Raw genomic sequence first — 16,316 nt, 5'->3', positions numbered from 1 at the left:
GAATGGGAATACACTTCTCAGGTCTCAGAACTGCGTTGCAAGCTGCATGCATCACCTGCAACTTTTAGTGAGAAAACTAAGCCTCAAGGAAATTGGTTAACTTGCCCATAGCCCACACTCCAACTCCCTTGCCACCTAAATCTCAGGTAGCCCCACTGGTGGGCAAGAGGGGGTGGGGGATGCTGCAGGGAGCGACCCTGGGGTGGGAAATGGGCAGGTTTGGGCTGAGCAGGATAAACTAGACCCCAGACCCTCTCCCCATGGTGGGACAATGATGTTCAGCTGGAGAAGGCCACTTCTCGCTCCTGCAGAGAGCAGAAGGCACCAGCACCGCGGGCACACCACCACACATCACTCCCTTGCCTGACCCCCACCCCGAAAGAGTACCTCCAGGTCTCATCCAGGTCTTCTGGGGGGTCCTGGACACTAATGGGCTGAGCAACTTCTCCCAGGAAGCTCAAGGCTCATCTATGGTGGTCAATGCCACATTACACAAGGCCCATCATGCTGTACCCCGCAAGAGAGGCAGGCCTATAGGATCAGCCACAAGGCTCTGCTGGGGCCACTCTGCTGTATTCTCATAGCCCAGACACTATCAGGCCCTGAGATAGTATCAAGGCTCCAAATACAGCTCAGCCTCTTGGCCTTGGCAGCTTCTGAAAGTCTTCAGGCCCACAGAAGCAAGACTGAGAAGGAAAAATTCACTGGGGGTTGGCGGTGGGAACACAATGGGTGAACAGACCTCTAGGGCAACATCTAAATGGCTGTAGGAATCACATTTCATTCCTCATACATACAGGTACAATGTGAGTTTTATTTTTAAAAGAAAAAATGACTTCACAGTCATTTTATGGCCCATTTTACAACCAGCTTATTCTCATTTAACCTGTCAGCTAACACACTTCAGTCACTATTGACTCACCCCATGTTTTTTTTCTGTCTAATTCTCCATTGGGTGGTTAGACCTCCATTTATTTACATCACTCCTGCTGTCGAAGTTGTTTCCATTTTGTTTTGCTTTGAAATTGTTGTAAACAATGCTGAGATGAAAATAAGTTCCTAGAATGGAAATGGCATCAAAGTGTATGACCATATTAAGAATTTAGGGGCTTCCCTGGTGGCGCAGTGGTTAAGAATCTGCCTGTCAATGCAGGGGACACGGGTTCAAGCCCTGGTCCAGGAAGATCCCACATGCCGTGAAGCAACTAAGCCCATGTGCCACAACTACTGAGTCTGCGCTCTAGAGCCTGCGAGCCACAACTACTGAGCCCGTGTGCCACAACTACTGAAGCCCGTGAGCCTAGAGCCTAGAGCCTAGAAGCCTCTTACTTCCCCAACAGCTCCGCAACAGGAGAAGCCACCGCAATGAGAAGCCCATGCACTGCAACGAAGAGTAGCCCCCACTCACCACAACTAGAGAAAGCCCGTGTGCAGCAACGAAGACCCAAGTCAGCCAAAAATAAATTAATTAATAAATTAAAAAAAAAGAATTTAACATATTGCTAAATTACTATCTAGAGTTATAGACAGTAGTTTAGCAATACTGCTCTTCTGGCAGTTTTATTTACGCTGCTGGGAAATAGGGAATTGCCTGAGTACCCAATAGGGGAATGGTTAAGTAATTTGTATTATATTCACTGGATTGAATATTGTACAGGTTTTAAGATAAATTTGAAGACAATGTTATATCAAAGAAAATGCTTGTGTTAGACTGCAGAAAGCCTGATTAAAGAAAACAGGGACAGAAGGCAAAAAGAGCTCAAGTTACATGAAAGGGGATAGCCATAGATACAGGAGTGACAGGATTTAAGAGCTTATGACTACTTACACCCACAGAGAATATGAAAACCTGGAGGAAACGAATGCTTTCGTAGCTAAACATGATTTATCAACATTGACTCAGGACCTGAAGGGGAATATGTGAAAAGGCCAATTTCCTCACAAGAGTCTGGAGAGGTGATTAGAGCTCCAGGAGCAGACAGTCCACAGCTGAGATTTATCTAGTCTTTCGAGTGGGGCTTCTCAATGTACATAACAGTCATCTGAGGAGTGTCATTGAACTAGAGGCTCCAGACCAGTAGGCATGGGGTGGGCCCCAGGAATCTGGTTTTGTAACTACCTTCCAGGTGATGCTGACACTGCTGACCCATGAACCACACCTGGAGTAGGGAGGCTTTAAAGGACACATAATTCCAAAGTTATTTAAACTTCCTTAACAGTTTATATAAAGTGCACATACAAGTATATATCTGTGCGTAAATTATTCAATTCAAAATCAAGGAAGAAGATGGAAAGCGCCTCAATTCATTTTCTTTCTCTCAGAATACACTTAATAGTAGAACCTAAAGATAGTATAAGGGGTGTGGCCAAGATGGTAGCTTAGGAAGAACCTGAGCTCACCTCCTCCCACAGGCGCAACCAAAACTACAACCATTTATAGAACAGCTATCTATGAGAATGTCCTGAAGACCAGCAGAAAACGTTTTCCACAACTAAAGATACAAAGAAGGGGGCTTCCCTGGTGGCGCAGTGGTTGAGAGTCCGCCTGCCGATGCAGGGGACACGGGTTCGTGCTCCCGTCCGGGAAGATCCCACATGCCGCGGAGCGGCTGGGCCTGTGAGCCATGGCCGCTGAGCCTGTGCGTCTGGAGCCTGTGCTCCACAACGGGAGAGGCCACAACAGTGAGAGGCCCGCGTACCACCAAAAAAAAAAAAAAAAAAAAAAAAAAAAGATACAAAGAAGGAACCACAATGAGATGGGGAGGAGGGGCGGAGATGTGATATAAGTCAAGACCCACACCCTCGGATAGGCAACAAACAGGAGGATAATCACCACTGCAAAGTTACTCCCCAAGAAGCAAGGGGTCTAAGCCCCACATCAGGCTCCTGAGCCTAGGGGTCCTGCATCAGAAAGGTGAGCCCCCAAAACATCTGGCTTCGAAGGCCAGCAGGGCTTGCATTCAGAAGAGCTGGGGGGCTGTAGGAAACAGACTCTGTTCTTAAAGGGCATGTGCAAAATCTCACATGATCCAGTGTAGAGGCAGTAATTTGAAAGGAGCCTGAGTCAGACCTACTTGCTACTTGCTCATCTTTTTTTTTTTTTGGCCATGCCACGCAGCTTGCGGGGATCTTACTTCCCCAACAAGGGATCGAACCCAGGCCCTCGGCAGTGAAAGCATGGAATCCTAACCACTGGACAACCAGGGAATTCCCACTTGCTTATCTTAGAAAGTCTCCTGGAGAGGCAGGAGGCAATTGGGACTCCCCCTGGGGACATAGATGCTGGCTGGAACCATTTTTGGGAGCTCATTTTTGGGAGCTCATTTGGGAGCTCAACAAGCTCATACCATGAGAACACTGGTGCTGGCAAGTACCATTTTGGAGTCCTCCCTCTAGTTTACTAGTGCCAGGGCTAACCTGCCCACCAGTAGGCTGGGACCAGCCCCAGGTTCCCCTGGGCTATGCAGCCAGCCACACCAGGACCTGGCCTTGTCCACCAAAGATTGGTAGCCACCACACAAGGCAAGGTCTGGCAGCCAGTGGGGGTAGGGGCCAGCCTGACCTACCAGCATGCTCACAGTAATCAGGTCAACCACAACAGAACAGCCCACATAGGGGGCATCCCTAGAGTATACAGCTCTGGTGACCGAAGGGGCTGGGCCCCTTAGGATGTCTCCTACACAAGGCCACTTCTTCAAGATCAAAAACAAAACCAACCTACCTAATACACAGAAATAAATACGAAGAATTAGGCAGAATGAGGAGACAGAGGAATATATTCCAAATGAAGGAAAAAGACAAAACACCAGAAGAAAAACACAGTGAAGAAGAGTTCAAGGTAATGATCATAAAGATGCAGAATGTACTCGGGAGAAGAATGGATGAACACAGTGAGAAGTTTAGTAAAGAGTTAGAAAATATGGAGAAGAACCAAACAGAGCTGAAGAATATAATAACTGAAATAAAAAATACATTAGAAGGAATCAACAGTAAATTAGATGTTACAGAGGAATGAATCAGTTAACTGGAAGACAGAGTAGTGGAAATCACCCAAGCTAAACAGAAAAAAGGAAAAAAGATTTAAAAAAATGAGGATAGTTTAAGAGACTTCTGGGACAACATCAAGCATACTAACATTTGCATTATAGGGGTCCTGGAAGGAGAAAAGAGAAAGGGGCAGAGAACTTATTTGAAGAAATAATAGCTGAAAACTTCCCTAACCTGGGGGAAAAAAAAGACATCCAAGTCAAGGAAGCACAGAGAGTCCCAAACAAGATGAACCGAAAGAGGTCCACACCAAGCACATTATAATTAAAATTGCAAAAATTGAAGACAGAGAATCTGAAAAGCAGCAAGGGAAAAGCAACTAGTTACCTACAAGGGAACTCTCATAAGACTATGAGCTGACATTTCAGCAGAAACTTTGCAGGCCAGAGGTAGTGGCATGATATATTCAAAGCAATGAAAGGAAAAAAACCTACAACCACTCTACTCAACAAGGCTATCATTCACATTTGAGAGATACAGAGTTTTACAGAGAAGCAAAAGCCAAAAGAATTCAGCACCACTAAACAGGCTTTACAAGAAATGTTAAAAGGACTTTGCTAAATGGAAAAGACCACAGCTAGAAATATGAAAATTAGGAAAGGAAAAATCTTATTGGTAAAGGCAAACATACAGTAAAGGTAGTAGATCAACCACTCATAAAGCTAGTAGGAAGCTTGAAAGACAAAAGTAGTAAAATCATCTATATGTGCAATGAACAGTTAAGGGATACACAAAAATATGTAAAATATGATGTCAAAAACATTAATGTGTGGGGTGGGTAGTAAAAATTGCATTTTTAGGTTGTTAGAATGCATTTGAACTTAAAGAGATCATCAATTTAAAATAGCTATATATATATAAAATAACCACATATACATATAAAATAACCACATATACATATAAAATAACCACATATAAAATAACCATATATATGTTGTTACATATGAGCCTCATGGTAACCACAAACCAAAATTTATAATAAATACACACATACAAAAAGAGAAAGGAATCCAAACGTAACACTAAAGACAGTCATCTAATCACAAGGGAAGACAGCAAAAGAAGAAGAAAAGAAACAAAAAGAACTACAAAAGCAACCAGAAAACAGTGAACAAATTGCAGTTAAGTACATGCCTATCAATAATTACTTTAGGGCTTCCCTGGTGGCGCAGTGGTTGAGAGTCTGCCTGCCGATGCAGGGGATGCGGGTTCGTGCCCCGGTCTGGGAAGATCCCACATGCCGCGGAGCGGCTGGGCCCATAAGCCATGGCCATTGAGCCTGTGTGTCTGGAGCCTGTGCCCCGCAACGGGAGAGGCCACAACAGTGAGAGGCCCACATACCGCAAAAAAAAAAAAAAAATTACTTTATATGGCATGTACGGCCTTCAATAAATAAATGCAAATGATGTAATTGAAAAAAAATTACTATAAATGTAAATGGACTAAATGCTCCAATCAAAAGACAAACAGTGGCTGAATGGATACAAAAACAAGACCCATATATATGCTGCCTACAAGGGACTCATTTCAGATTTAAAGACACACATAGACTGAAATTTAGAGGACAGAAAAAGGTATTTTATGTAAATGGAAATCAAAAGAAAGCCTGGGTAGCAATACTTATATCAGACAAAATAGACTTTAAAACAAAGACTGTAACAAGAGATAAAGGACATTATATAATGATAAAGAAATTGATCCAACAAGAAGATATAACAATTAGAAATATATATGCACCCAATCAAGGAACACCTAAATACATAAAGCAAATATTAACATAAAGGGTGAAACTGACATTAATACAATAATAGTAGGGAACTTTAAGACCCCATTTACATCAATGGACAGATCATCCAGATGGGAAATCAATAAGGAAATACTGCCCTTAAATGACACAATAGATCAGGTGAACTTGATAGACATATATAGAATATTCCACCAAAAGCAGCAGAATACACATGCTTTTCAAGTGCACATGGAACACTCTCCAGGACAGATCACATGCAAGGCCACAAAACAAGTCTAAATAAATTTAAGAAGATTGCACCTTTCCTGATCACAACAGTATGAGACTAGAAATAACTACAAGAAAAAAACTGCAAAAAACACAAAAACGTGGAGGCTAACCAATATGCTATTAAACAACCAATGCACCACTGAAGAAATCAAAGAGGAAATTTTAAAAAGTACCTGGAGACAAATGAAAATGGAAACACATGATCTACAATCTGTGGGATGCAGCAAAAGAAGTTCTAAGAAGGAAGTTTAATAGCAATACAAGCCTACTTCAGGAAACAAGAAAAATCTCAAATAAACAATCTAACCTTACACCTAAAGGAACTATAAAAAGAAGAACAAACAAAACCCAAAGTTAGTAGAAGGAAAGAACTAATAAATATCAGACTAGAAATAAATGAAATAGAGACTGAAGAAAATAGAAAAGATCAATGAAACTAAGAGCTGGTTCTTTGAAAAAATAAGCAAAATTGATAAACCTTTAGCCAGACTCATCAAGAGAAGGCCTAGATAAATAAAATCAGAAATAAAAGAGGCAAAGTTACAACTGACACCACAGAATTCCAAAGGATTATAAGAGATTACTATGAACAATTATATGCCAATAAAATGGATAACATAGAAGAAATGGATAAATTCTTAGAAATGTACACTCTCCTAAGACTGAGGAAGAAATAGAAATATAGGGACTTCCCTGGCCCTGGTGGTCCAGTGGTAAAGAATCTGCCTTACAACACAGGGGACGCGGATTCGATCCCTGGTCAGGGAACTAAGATCCCACATGCCGCAGGGCAACTAAGCGCACACACCACAACTACTTGCACCTCAACTAGAGCCTGCGTGCTGCAAACTACGGAGCCCACACATTCTGGAGCCTGTGCGCCACAACTAGAGAGAGAAAACCCACACGCCACAACGAGAAGCCCATGCACCACAACAAAGATCCCGCATGCCTCAACGAAGATCCTGTGTGCCACAACTAAGACCTGACACAGCCAAATAAAATAAATAAATAATAAAATAAATCTTTTTAAAAAAGAAATAGAAATATGAATAGACCAATTAATTATCAGTAGTGAAATTGAATAATAAGAATAAAAAAAACCCTCCCAACAAACAAAAGTCCAAGACCAGATGGCTTCATAGGTGAATTCTACAAAACATTAAAAAAAAAAAATGTGGCTGCACCGTGCAGCATGCAGGATCTTAGTTCCCCAACCAGGGGTCAAACCTGGGCCCCAGCAGTGAAAGCGCCAAGTCCTAACCACTGGACCACCAGGGAATTACCTACAAAACATTTAAAGAAGAGTTAACACCTATTCTTCTCAAACTATTCCAAAAAATTAAAGAATGCTTCTGAACTCATTCTAAAAAGCCTGATGCCAAAACCAAACAAAGACATCACAAAAAAAGAAAATTACAGGCCAATATCACTGATGAACATTGATGCGAAAATCCTCAACAAAATATTAGCAAACAGAATCCGACAATAAAATATCATACATCATGATCAAGTGGGACATATCCCAGGGATTCAAAGATGATTCAATATCAACAAATCAATCAATATGATACACAACATTAATGAACTGAAGAAAAAATCATATGATCATCTCAATAGATGCAGAAAAAGCTTTTGACAAGTTCAACATCCATTTATGATTAAAAAAACTCAGGGGGGCCTCCCTGGTGGCGCAGTGGTTGGGAGTCCGCCTGCCGATGCAGGGGATACGGGTTCGTGCCCCGGTCTGGGAGGATCCCATATGCCGCGGAGCGGCTGGGCCCGTGAGCCATGGCCGCTGGGCCTGCGCGTCCGGAGCCTGTGCTCCGCAACGGGAGAGGCCACAACAGTGAGAGGCCCGCATACCGCAAAAAGAAAAAAAAAAAAAAAAAAAACTCAGGGGTTTGAGATTAGCAGATGCAAACTAATATATAGGGTAGATAAACAACAAGATCCTAATGTATAGCACAGGGAATTGTAATTAATATCCTGTGATAAACCATAATGGAAAAGAATATATATGTGTATAACTGAATTGCTTTGCTGTACAGCATAAATTAACACAACACTGTAAATCAACTGTACTTCAATAAAATTAAAAAGAAAAAAAGAAAAAACCTCTCAACAAAGTGGGTATAGAGGGAATATACCTCAACATAATAAAGACTGTATATGACAAACCTACAGACAACATCATAGTCAATGTTGAAAGTCTGAAAACATTTCCTCCAAGATCAGGAACAAGACAAGGATGCCCACTCTTGCCACTTTTATTCAATATAGTGCTGGAAGTCCTGTAATTCAATATAGTGCTGGAGGGAAGGAGGGAGGAAAAGAGAGAGAGAGGAAGAGAGGGAGGGAGGGAGGGAGGGAGGGAAGGAAGGAAGGAAGGAAGGAAGGAAGGAAGGAATGGAGAGGGGTAGGGAAGGAAGGAATGGAGAGGGGTAGGGAAGGAAGGAGGGAGGCAGGAAAAAGAAAAGAAAAAGGAAAGAGGAAGGAAGGAAGGAAGGAAGGAAGGAAAGGAGGGAGGGAGGAAGGAAGAAAAGGAACCCAAATTGGAAAGGAAGAAGTGAAACTGTCACTGTATGCAGATGACAACATTTTCTGTACTTCATATAGAAAATCCTGAAGATGCCACCAAAAAACTATTAGAACTAATAACTGATTTCAGTAAAGTGCAGGGTACAGAATTAATATACAGTAATCTGTTGCATTTCTATACACTAACAGTGAACTATCAGAAAGAGAAGTTAAGAAAACAATTCCATTTACAATTGCATCAAAAATAATATTATATCATGCTCGTGGATTAGAAGAATTAATATTGTTAAAATGAACATACCCAAGGCAATCTACAGATTCAATGCAATCCCTATCAAAATACCAAGGGCGTTTTTCACAGAACTAGAACAAATGATTCTAAAATTTGTATGGAAACACGAAGGGCCCCAAATAGCCAAAACAGTCTTGAGAAAGAAGAATAAAGCTGAAGGTATCACACATTTTGAACTATATAACAGAGCTACAGTAATCAAAACTGTATGGTACTGGCATAAAAACAGACATATAGACCAATGGAACAGAACAGAGATCCCAGAAATGAACCCACACTTATTTGGTCAATTAATCTATGACAAAAGAGGCAAGAATATACAATGGGGAAAAGACAGCTTCTTCAATAAATGGTGCTGGGAAAACTGGACAGCTACCTGCAAAACAACTGAACTAGACAACTTTCCACACCATACACAAAAATAAACTCAAAATGGATTAAATACTTAAATGGAAGACTTGAAACCATAAAACTCCTAGAAGAAAACATAGGCAGTAAGTTCTAAACTGGCAGTTCAATTCAGTGGGGAAAGGGTGGATTTTTTAATAAATGAGGCAGGCCTAACTGGTTCATCATCTGGAGGGAAAAATACAGTATCTAAAAATTCTAGCTGGATTAAAGACTCACGTGTAAAAAAATAAAATAACATCTTTCAAGAAAACCCAATGGCCAACATATGGAAACAAAGAAACCACCAGCTGAGAAATGACTGAATAAATGATGGGACATATACACCCTGGGACATGACACAGCCTTTAAAAATGGATTAGGGCTTCAGCAGAAGGTGTGGGGAAAAGAAGGCTCCAAAAATTATGTACAATGGAATCCATCTTCTGTAAAACAGAAACTCCCAAATATGGACCTGCAGATACATACAGATGCTTTATATTGGTGTAGCGAAAATAGAGAAGAAAATACCCCAGGGTATTAACATGGGTTATTGTGGGGAAGCTACTGATACAAGAGGTAGGAGAATGAAGGGTGGAGTCAGCAAAAAAGGAAAAGAAAAAAGTGGGAGCTGCACTTTAGCAAGGATGACTATGAGGAACACTTCTGCATTTATATGAAATAGGAGGGGTATGTATGAGGTGAGCATATGCATAAAGGAATTAAACATTTCAAAACTGTGATAATCTTGAAGCCCATGTAATATTGAGGAAAGTGTGTCAAAAGACAAAAGCAGGATTCTGAAGTTAACCCACATGGAGGACACACCTGACTCCAGCAAAGGAGCTGCTAAGCTGGGGTTGTCCCCACGTGATGGAGACCACAATGCCCTTGGAGTCCACAGGTCGCCTTACCATCTCGGCCTGAACTGCACCCCAGGATCTGGAGCCCCAGAGGAGACAGCAGACCTTGGGGACTCAGAAGCCACAGTGGAAAATCAGTGTCCGACTTTTTTTTTTTTTAACAGCTTTATTGAACTATAATTGACATACAATAACTTGCACATATTCAAAGTATACATTTTGGTAAGTCTGACATAGTATACATCTGTGAATCCATCACCACAGACAGTGCACATATCCACCATCCCCCAAAGTTTCCTCACACTCCTTTATATCCCCTGACCCCTCCCCAATACCCTCCTCACCAATCCTGCTGTCCTCAGGCAACCTGTGATCTACTTTCTGCTGCTACAGATTAGTTTGCATTTTCCAGAGTTTTATGTAAATGGAATCTGCTATAGAATGGAGGGTTTTGTTCCCTCAAAATTCACATGTTGAAATCCTAACCTCTAAAGTAAGGAGGGGAGGGCGTTTGGGAGGTGATTAGGTCATAAGGGCACAGCCCTCACGAATGGGATCAGTGTCCTTATAAAAGAGACTACGGAGAGCTCCCTTGCCATGCCCATCATGTGAGGACACACAGCAAAAAGACAGCTGTTTGTGAACCAGGAAGCAGGACCTTACTAGACAGTGAATCTGCTGGTCCCTTGATCTTGGACTTCCCATCCTCCAGAACTGTGAGAAATAAATTTCTGTTGTTTATAAGCCACCTAGTCTTTGGTTTTTTTTTTTTTTTTTTTTTTTTGCAGTATGCGGGCCTCTCACTGTTGTGGCCTCTCCCGTTGTGGAGCACAGGCTCCGGATGCGCAGGCTCAGCGGCCATGGCTCACGGGCCCAGCAGCTCCACGGCACGTGGGATCTTCCCAGACCGGGGCACGAACCCATGTCCCCTGCATCGGCAGGCGGACTCTCAACCACTGCACCACCAGGGAAGCCCATTCTTTGGTATTTTGTTACAGCAGCCTGAACAGACCAAGACAGAGCATACAGCATATACTCCTTTTTTGTCTGGCTCTTTCACTAAGCATCATTATTTTGAGATTCATTCATGTTGTATCAATACATCAGTCATTCCTTTTATTGCCAAGTATGGATGTATCACAATTTGTTATCTGTTTTATCTATTTTCTCTACCACTTATTGAGTGTCCTTGAGTAGGTCTCCTCCCCACTCAGCCTTTATGTGCACATGTATAAAATGGGGATATCCCTGCTATCTCTTCAACCAGGCTGTTGGGAGGATCTGACAAGACCTGATATGCAATGCTCTATAAAGAACCAAGGAGAGACTTCCCTCGTGGCGCAGTGGTTGAGAATCCACCTGCCAGTGCCAGGGACACAGGTTCGAGCCCTGGTCCGGGAGGATCCCACATGTCACAGAGCAACTAAGTCAGTGCACCGCAACTACTGAGCCTGCACTCTAGATCCTGCGAGCCACAACTACTGAAGTCCGCGCACCTAGAGCCCGTGCTCCACAACAAGAGAAGCCCCCACTTGCCGCAACTAGAGAAAGCCCGCGCACAGCAACAAAGACCCAATGCAGTCAAAAACAAATAAATTAAAAAAAAAAAAGAACCAAGGAGAGCTCTGTTTGGGATGGAGGGGGCCACACATCTTATCTGCTAAGGCAACTGTGTCTGAACTTCTCCCCAAACCATCCCAAGAAGAGAACAGGCCCTGAAGCCCTGGAGAGCCACTGGAGGGGTATGAACAGGAGAGTGACACAATTTTGGTTTATAACTTTACAATTTCACTCTGACTGCTCTGCTGCCTATAGACTGCAGAGTGCACAAGGGTGGAAGTGGGGGCACAAGGGTGGAAGCAGGGACACCACTTAGGAGGCCACTGTAGTGATCCAGGTTCTAAGGGATATGCTGACAGTGTGGACTAGGATGGAAGCAGAGGATAGAACTGGATTGGAAATAGAGTCAACAGAACTAGGTCATGGCTTAGCTGATGGAGATGATGATGATGAGTAACTTTCATCCCTTCCCCCCTCTAAAACCCAGCACTGGGTTCCTGACTAAACCACTGGGAAGATGAGAGATACACTATGAGGATGGGGAAAACTAAGGGCTGACCAGGTTTGAGGTTCCACTTTGGACATGGTCATACTGGGACATATCCAAGTGCATATGTGAATCTGTGCTGGCCCAGAGATAAGACTCCAGATGCCTTCCTCACATATGGGAAAGGGCAGTATCAGCTAGGGAGAGCTCACTCTGAGCTCCGAGGCCTCTTTATATTTGGAAGTTAGAAAGAGGTGGAAGTGGGCAGTACCAAAGTGGAGAGAAGAGATGATCATGATCTCTGAGACAAGAAGAGGTAAGCATCTCCAGACAAGGGAGAGAGGGAAAGTGAGGGGCTTGTAAGGGCACAGACCAGGCCCACTCTGGTAATATCAATCTCTGTTAATGGTGCAAGAATAGCCCTAACCACAAGAATCCAACCTTCTAAGAGAAGTGGGTACCCACCTTCAGGAGGCCCCCAGGCAAGTGAAAAAATTGAATTAGAAATTAAAAATCATCCTTCTAATAACAGGCCCAGATGGCTTCACTGGTGAATTGTATCAAATATTTTAAAAAATAATACTAATTCTTCACAAACTCTTAGAGAAATAAGTAGGAAACACTTCACTCATTCTATAAGGCCAGTATCAAAGGCCAAAGCCATCACAAGAAAAGAGAACTACAGAAAATAGCTCTCTAGTGAACACAGATGTAAAAACTACTCTTAAAAAATCAGCAAACCATCCAGCAACATAAAAAGGATTACACACCATTACTAAGTGAGATTTATCCCAGGAATCCAATGTTAGGTCAACATCTTGAAAATCAATTAATATTATATACATATTAACAGCTTAAAGGACAAAAACCACATGATGATCTCAATAGGTGCAGGAAAAGCATTTGATAAAACCTAACACCCATTCATGAAAAAAACTTCTTCAGGGCTTCCCTGGTGGCGCAGTGGTTGAGAGTCCGCCTGCCGATGCAGGGGACGTGGGTTCGTGCCCCGGTCCAGGAAGATCCCACGTGCCGCGGAGTGGCTGGGCCCGTGAACCATGGCCGCTGGGCCTGCACGTCCGGAGCCTGTGCTCCGCAACAGGAGAGACCGCAACAGTGAGAGGCCTGCGTACCGCAAAAAAAAAAAAACCCAAAAAAAACCCCAAAAAAACTTCTTCAACTTGAAAAAAGACATTGATAAAAAATCCACAGCTTAACATATTTAATGGTGAAGGACTAAATGTTTAATGTTTTCCTCCCTCAGACTGAGAACAAGGCAAGAATGTCCAGTTGTGCAACTTCTACACAACACTGTACTGGAGGTTCTTTTTTTTTTTGCCCAGGCCGTGCAGCTTTCAGGATCTCAGTTCTGCAACCAGGGATTGAACCTGGGCCATGGCAAGTCCTAACCACTAGGTCACCAAGGAACTCCCTGTACTGGAGATTCTAGCCAGTGCAACACAGCAGGAAAAAATTAAAGGCTTCTAGATTGGAAAGAAAAAAAGTTAAACTGTCTTCATTCACAGATGACATATCATGCATGTAGAAAATCCCAAGGAATACACATATACATTTTTTTTTTTTTTTTGCGGTACGCGGGCCTCTCACTGCTGTGGCCTCTCCCATTGCGGAGCACAGGCTCTGGATGCGCAGGCTCAGCGGCCATGGCTCACGGGCCCAGCCGCTCCGCGGCATGTGGGATCTTCCCGGACCGGGGCACAAACCCGTGTTCCCTGCATCGGCAGGCGGACTCTCAACCACTGTGCCACCAGGGAAGCCCCAATTTTTGTTTTTAAAAGATAAAATCTAATAGGGAGTTCCCTGGGAGTCTAGTGGTTAGGTTTTGGCAGTTTCACTGCTATGGCCCGGGTTCAATCCCTGGTTGGGGAACATCCCTGAAGCCACGTGGCGCAGCCAAAAAAAAAAGAAAAACTAATAGCTAAGTTTAGCAAAGTCACAGAATATAAGATCAATATACAAAAAAACAACAGTATTTCTATATACTAGCCCCCCAAAAAACCCCAAATTAAAATTAAGCAAGCACTTCCATCCACAACAGCATAAAAACAAAAATACTTAGGATCAATTTAACAGAAGGAAGTGCAACACTCATACAACAAAAATGGCAAAATATTGCTAAGAGAAATAGAGGAAGATCTAAACAAATGACATTCCATGTTCATGGATTGGAAGACTTTGTATTGTCAGTATGGTAATTCTCCCCAAATGAACTATAAATTCAAGACAATATCTATTAAAAACCCAGAAAACTTTTTGTAGAAATTGACAAGCTGACCTATAAAAGCTATATGGGAATGCAAAGTACCTAAAATATTCAACAGAATTTTTAAAAAGAACAAAGTTGGAGTACTTACATTATCTAATTTTAAGACTTACTTTAAAGCTGGAAAACTCAGTACCATACAATCAGTGTGGTATTGGCTCATGGACAGCCATAGAGATCAATGAAACAGAATTGAGAGTCTAGAAGTAGAAGTTAACACTTATATTTATGGTTAACTGATTTCAACAACAGTACCAAAGCAATTCAATGGAGGAAGAGATAGCCTTTACAACAAATGTGCTGGGACAAATGGATATCCACGTACAGAAAAAGATGAATTTTAAAATTAACTCAAATGGATTATATACCTACACAAGAACTAAAATTATAAAACTTCTAGAAGAATTTCTTCATGACCTTGGGTTGGGCAAAAGCTCTTAAGATATGACACCAAAAAGCACAATCAATAAAAGAAATAACTGATAAAACTAACTTAATCAAAATTAAAAACTTCTACAACATTATTAAGACACTATTAGGAAAATAAAAAGACAAGCCACAGCCTGGGAGAAAATATTTGCAAATCATTTATCTGAGAAAGAATCTGTATCAAGAATATGTGAAGAATTCTTTAACTCAATAAGACATATGACCCAATTTAAAAATGGGGAAGTTTTCAGTAGATATTTTCCTACAGATAGACAAATGGCTAACAAGAACATGAAAAGATGCTCAGAAACCATTAGTTGTTAGAGAAATGCAAATTGTCAGTTTCTTAAAATGTTAAACATAAACTTACCGTATGTATGACCCAGCAATTCCACTCCTAGGAATATATTCGAGGAATGAAAATATATGTCACACAAAAACTTGTACATAATAGCAGTACTATTCATAAAAGCCCTAAACTGGAAACAACCTAAATATTCATCAACTGGTTAAAAAAAAAATGGATAAACAAAATGTGGTATATCCATACAGTGGAATACCATTCAGGAACAATAAAATAAAAAGAACTACTGATATATTCTATGACATGAATGAATTTCAAAAACATTATTCTAAGGATAGAAGCCAGACACAGAAGACCACATATTGTATGATTCCATTTATATGAAACATCTAGAACAGGGAAATCTATAGAAACAGAAAGCAAAATAGTGGTTGCCCAAGGATGGGGGTGAGAATGGGGACTGTGTATGGGCACGAGGAAACTTTATGGATTGATGAAAATAGTATAAACTGGGGTAGTGGTAATGGTTGCACAGCTCTGCACATTTACTACAAACTACTGAACTGCACTTACAATGAGTGAATGTTAAAGTATGTAAATTATACCTCAATAAAATTGTAAAAAAAAAAAACAACCAACAGTGAGGCAAAACAAAGGGAAACTAGGAAGCATGATTAGGTGAAATCTGAATCTGGCTATACCTGACCTCAAGTTCGTCAAGAAACATAATGGTTGTGTCTCTTCCATGTGTCTGGTATTGGTACACAATTGTGGAGATTCTTAAGGAGCTCACCATCTAGTGGGTGAGACAAGCAAACAGGCCACTGCCCTGCTGGGATTCAGTCAGGGACAAGCATGGAGGAGAAGTACCAGGCTGACCAGAGATGCCAGACCACAGCAGCCTTCTATGCCATGCTAGGTAGTTTGGGTTTTTATCCTGAACTGCAAACCTGGAAAAAGAGAATTAAATAGGGAACTGAGCTCCGTTAGAGGAAAACATTTGTGTATCACTAGAGATAAAACAGGGAACAGTAAGCCTGGGATAATTTCTGTAAGAACTGTGAGATTCCCTTGCCATTTTTCCATTGGGTAATGTTATGTTATT

Source organism: Mesoplodon densirostris, chromosome 10, assembly GCF_025265405.1.
Source record: "Mesoplodon densirostris isolate mMesDen1 chromosome 10, mMesDen1 primary haplotype, whole genome shotgun sequence".
Taxonomy (NCBI): Eukaryota; Metazoa; Chordata; class Mammalia; order Artiodactyla; family Ziphiidae; genus Mesoplodon; species Mesoplodon densirostris.
This window is presented reverse-complemented; position numbering follows the sequence as displayed.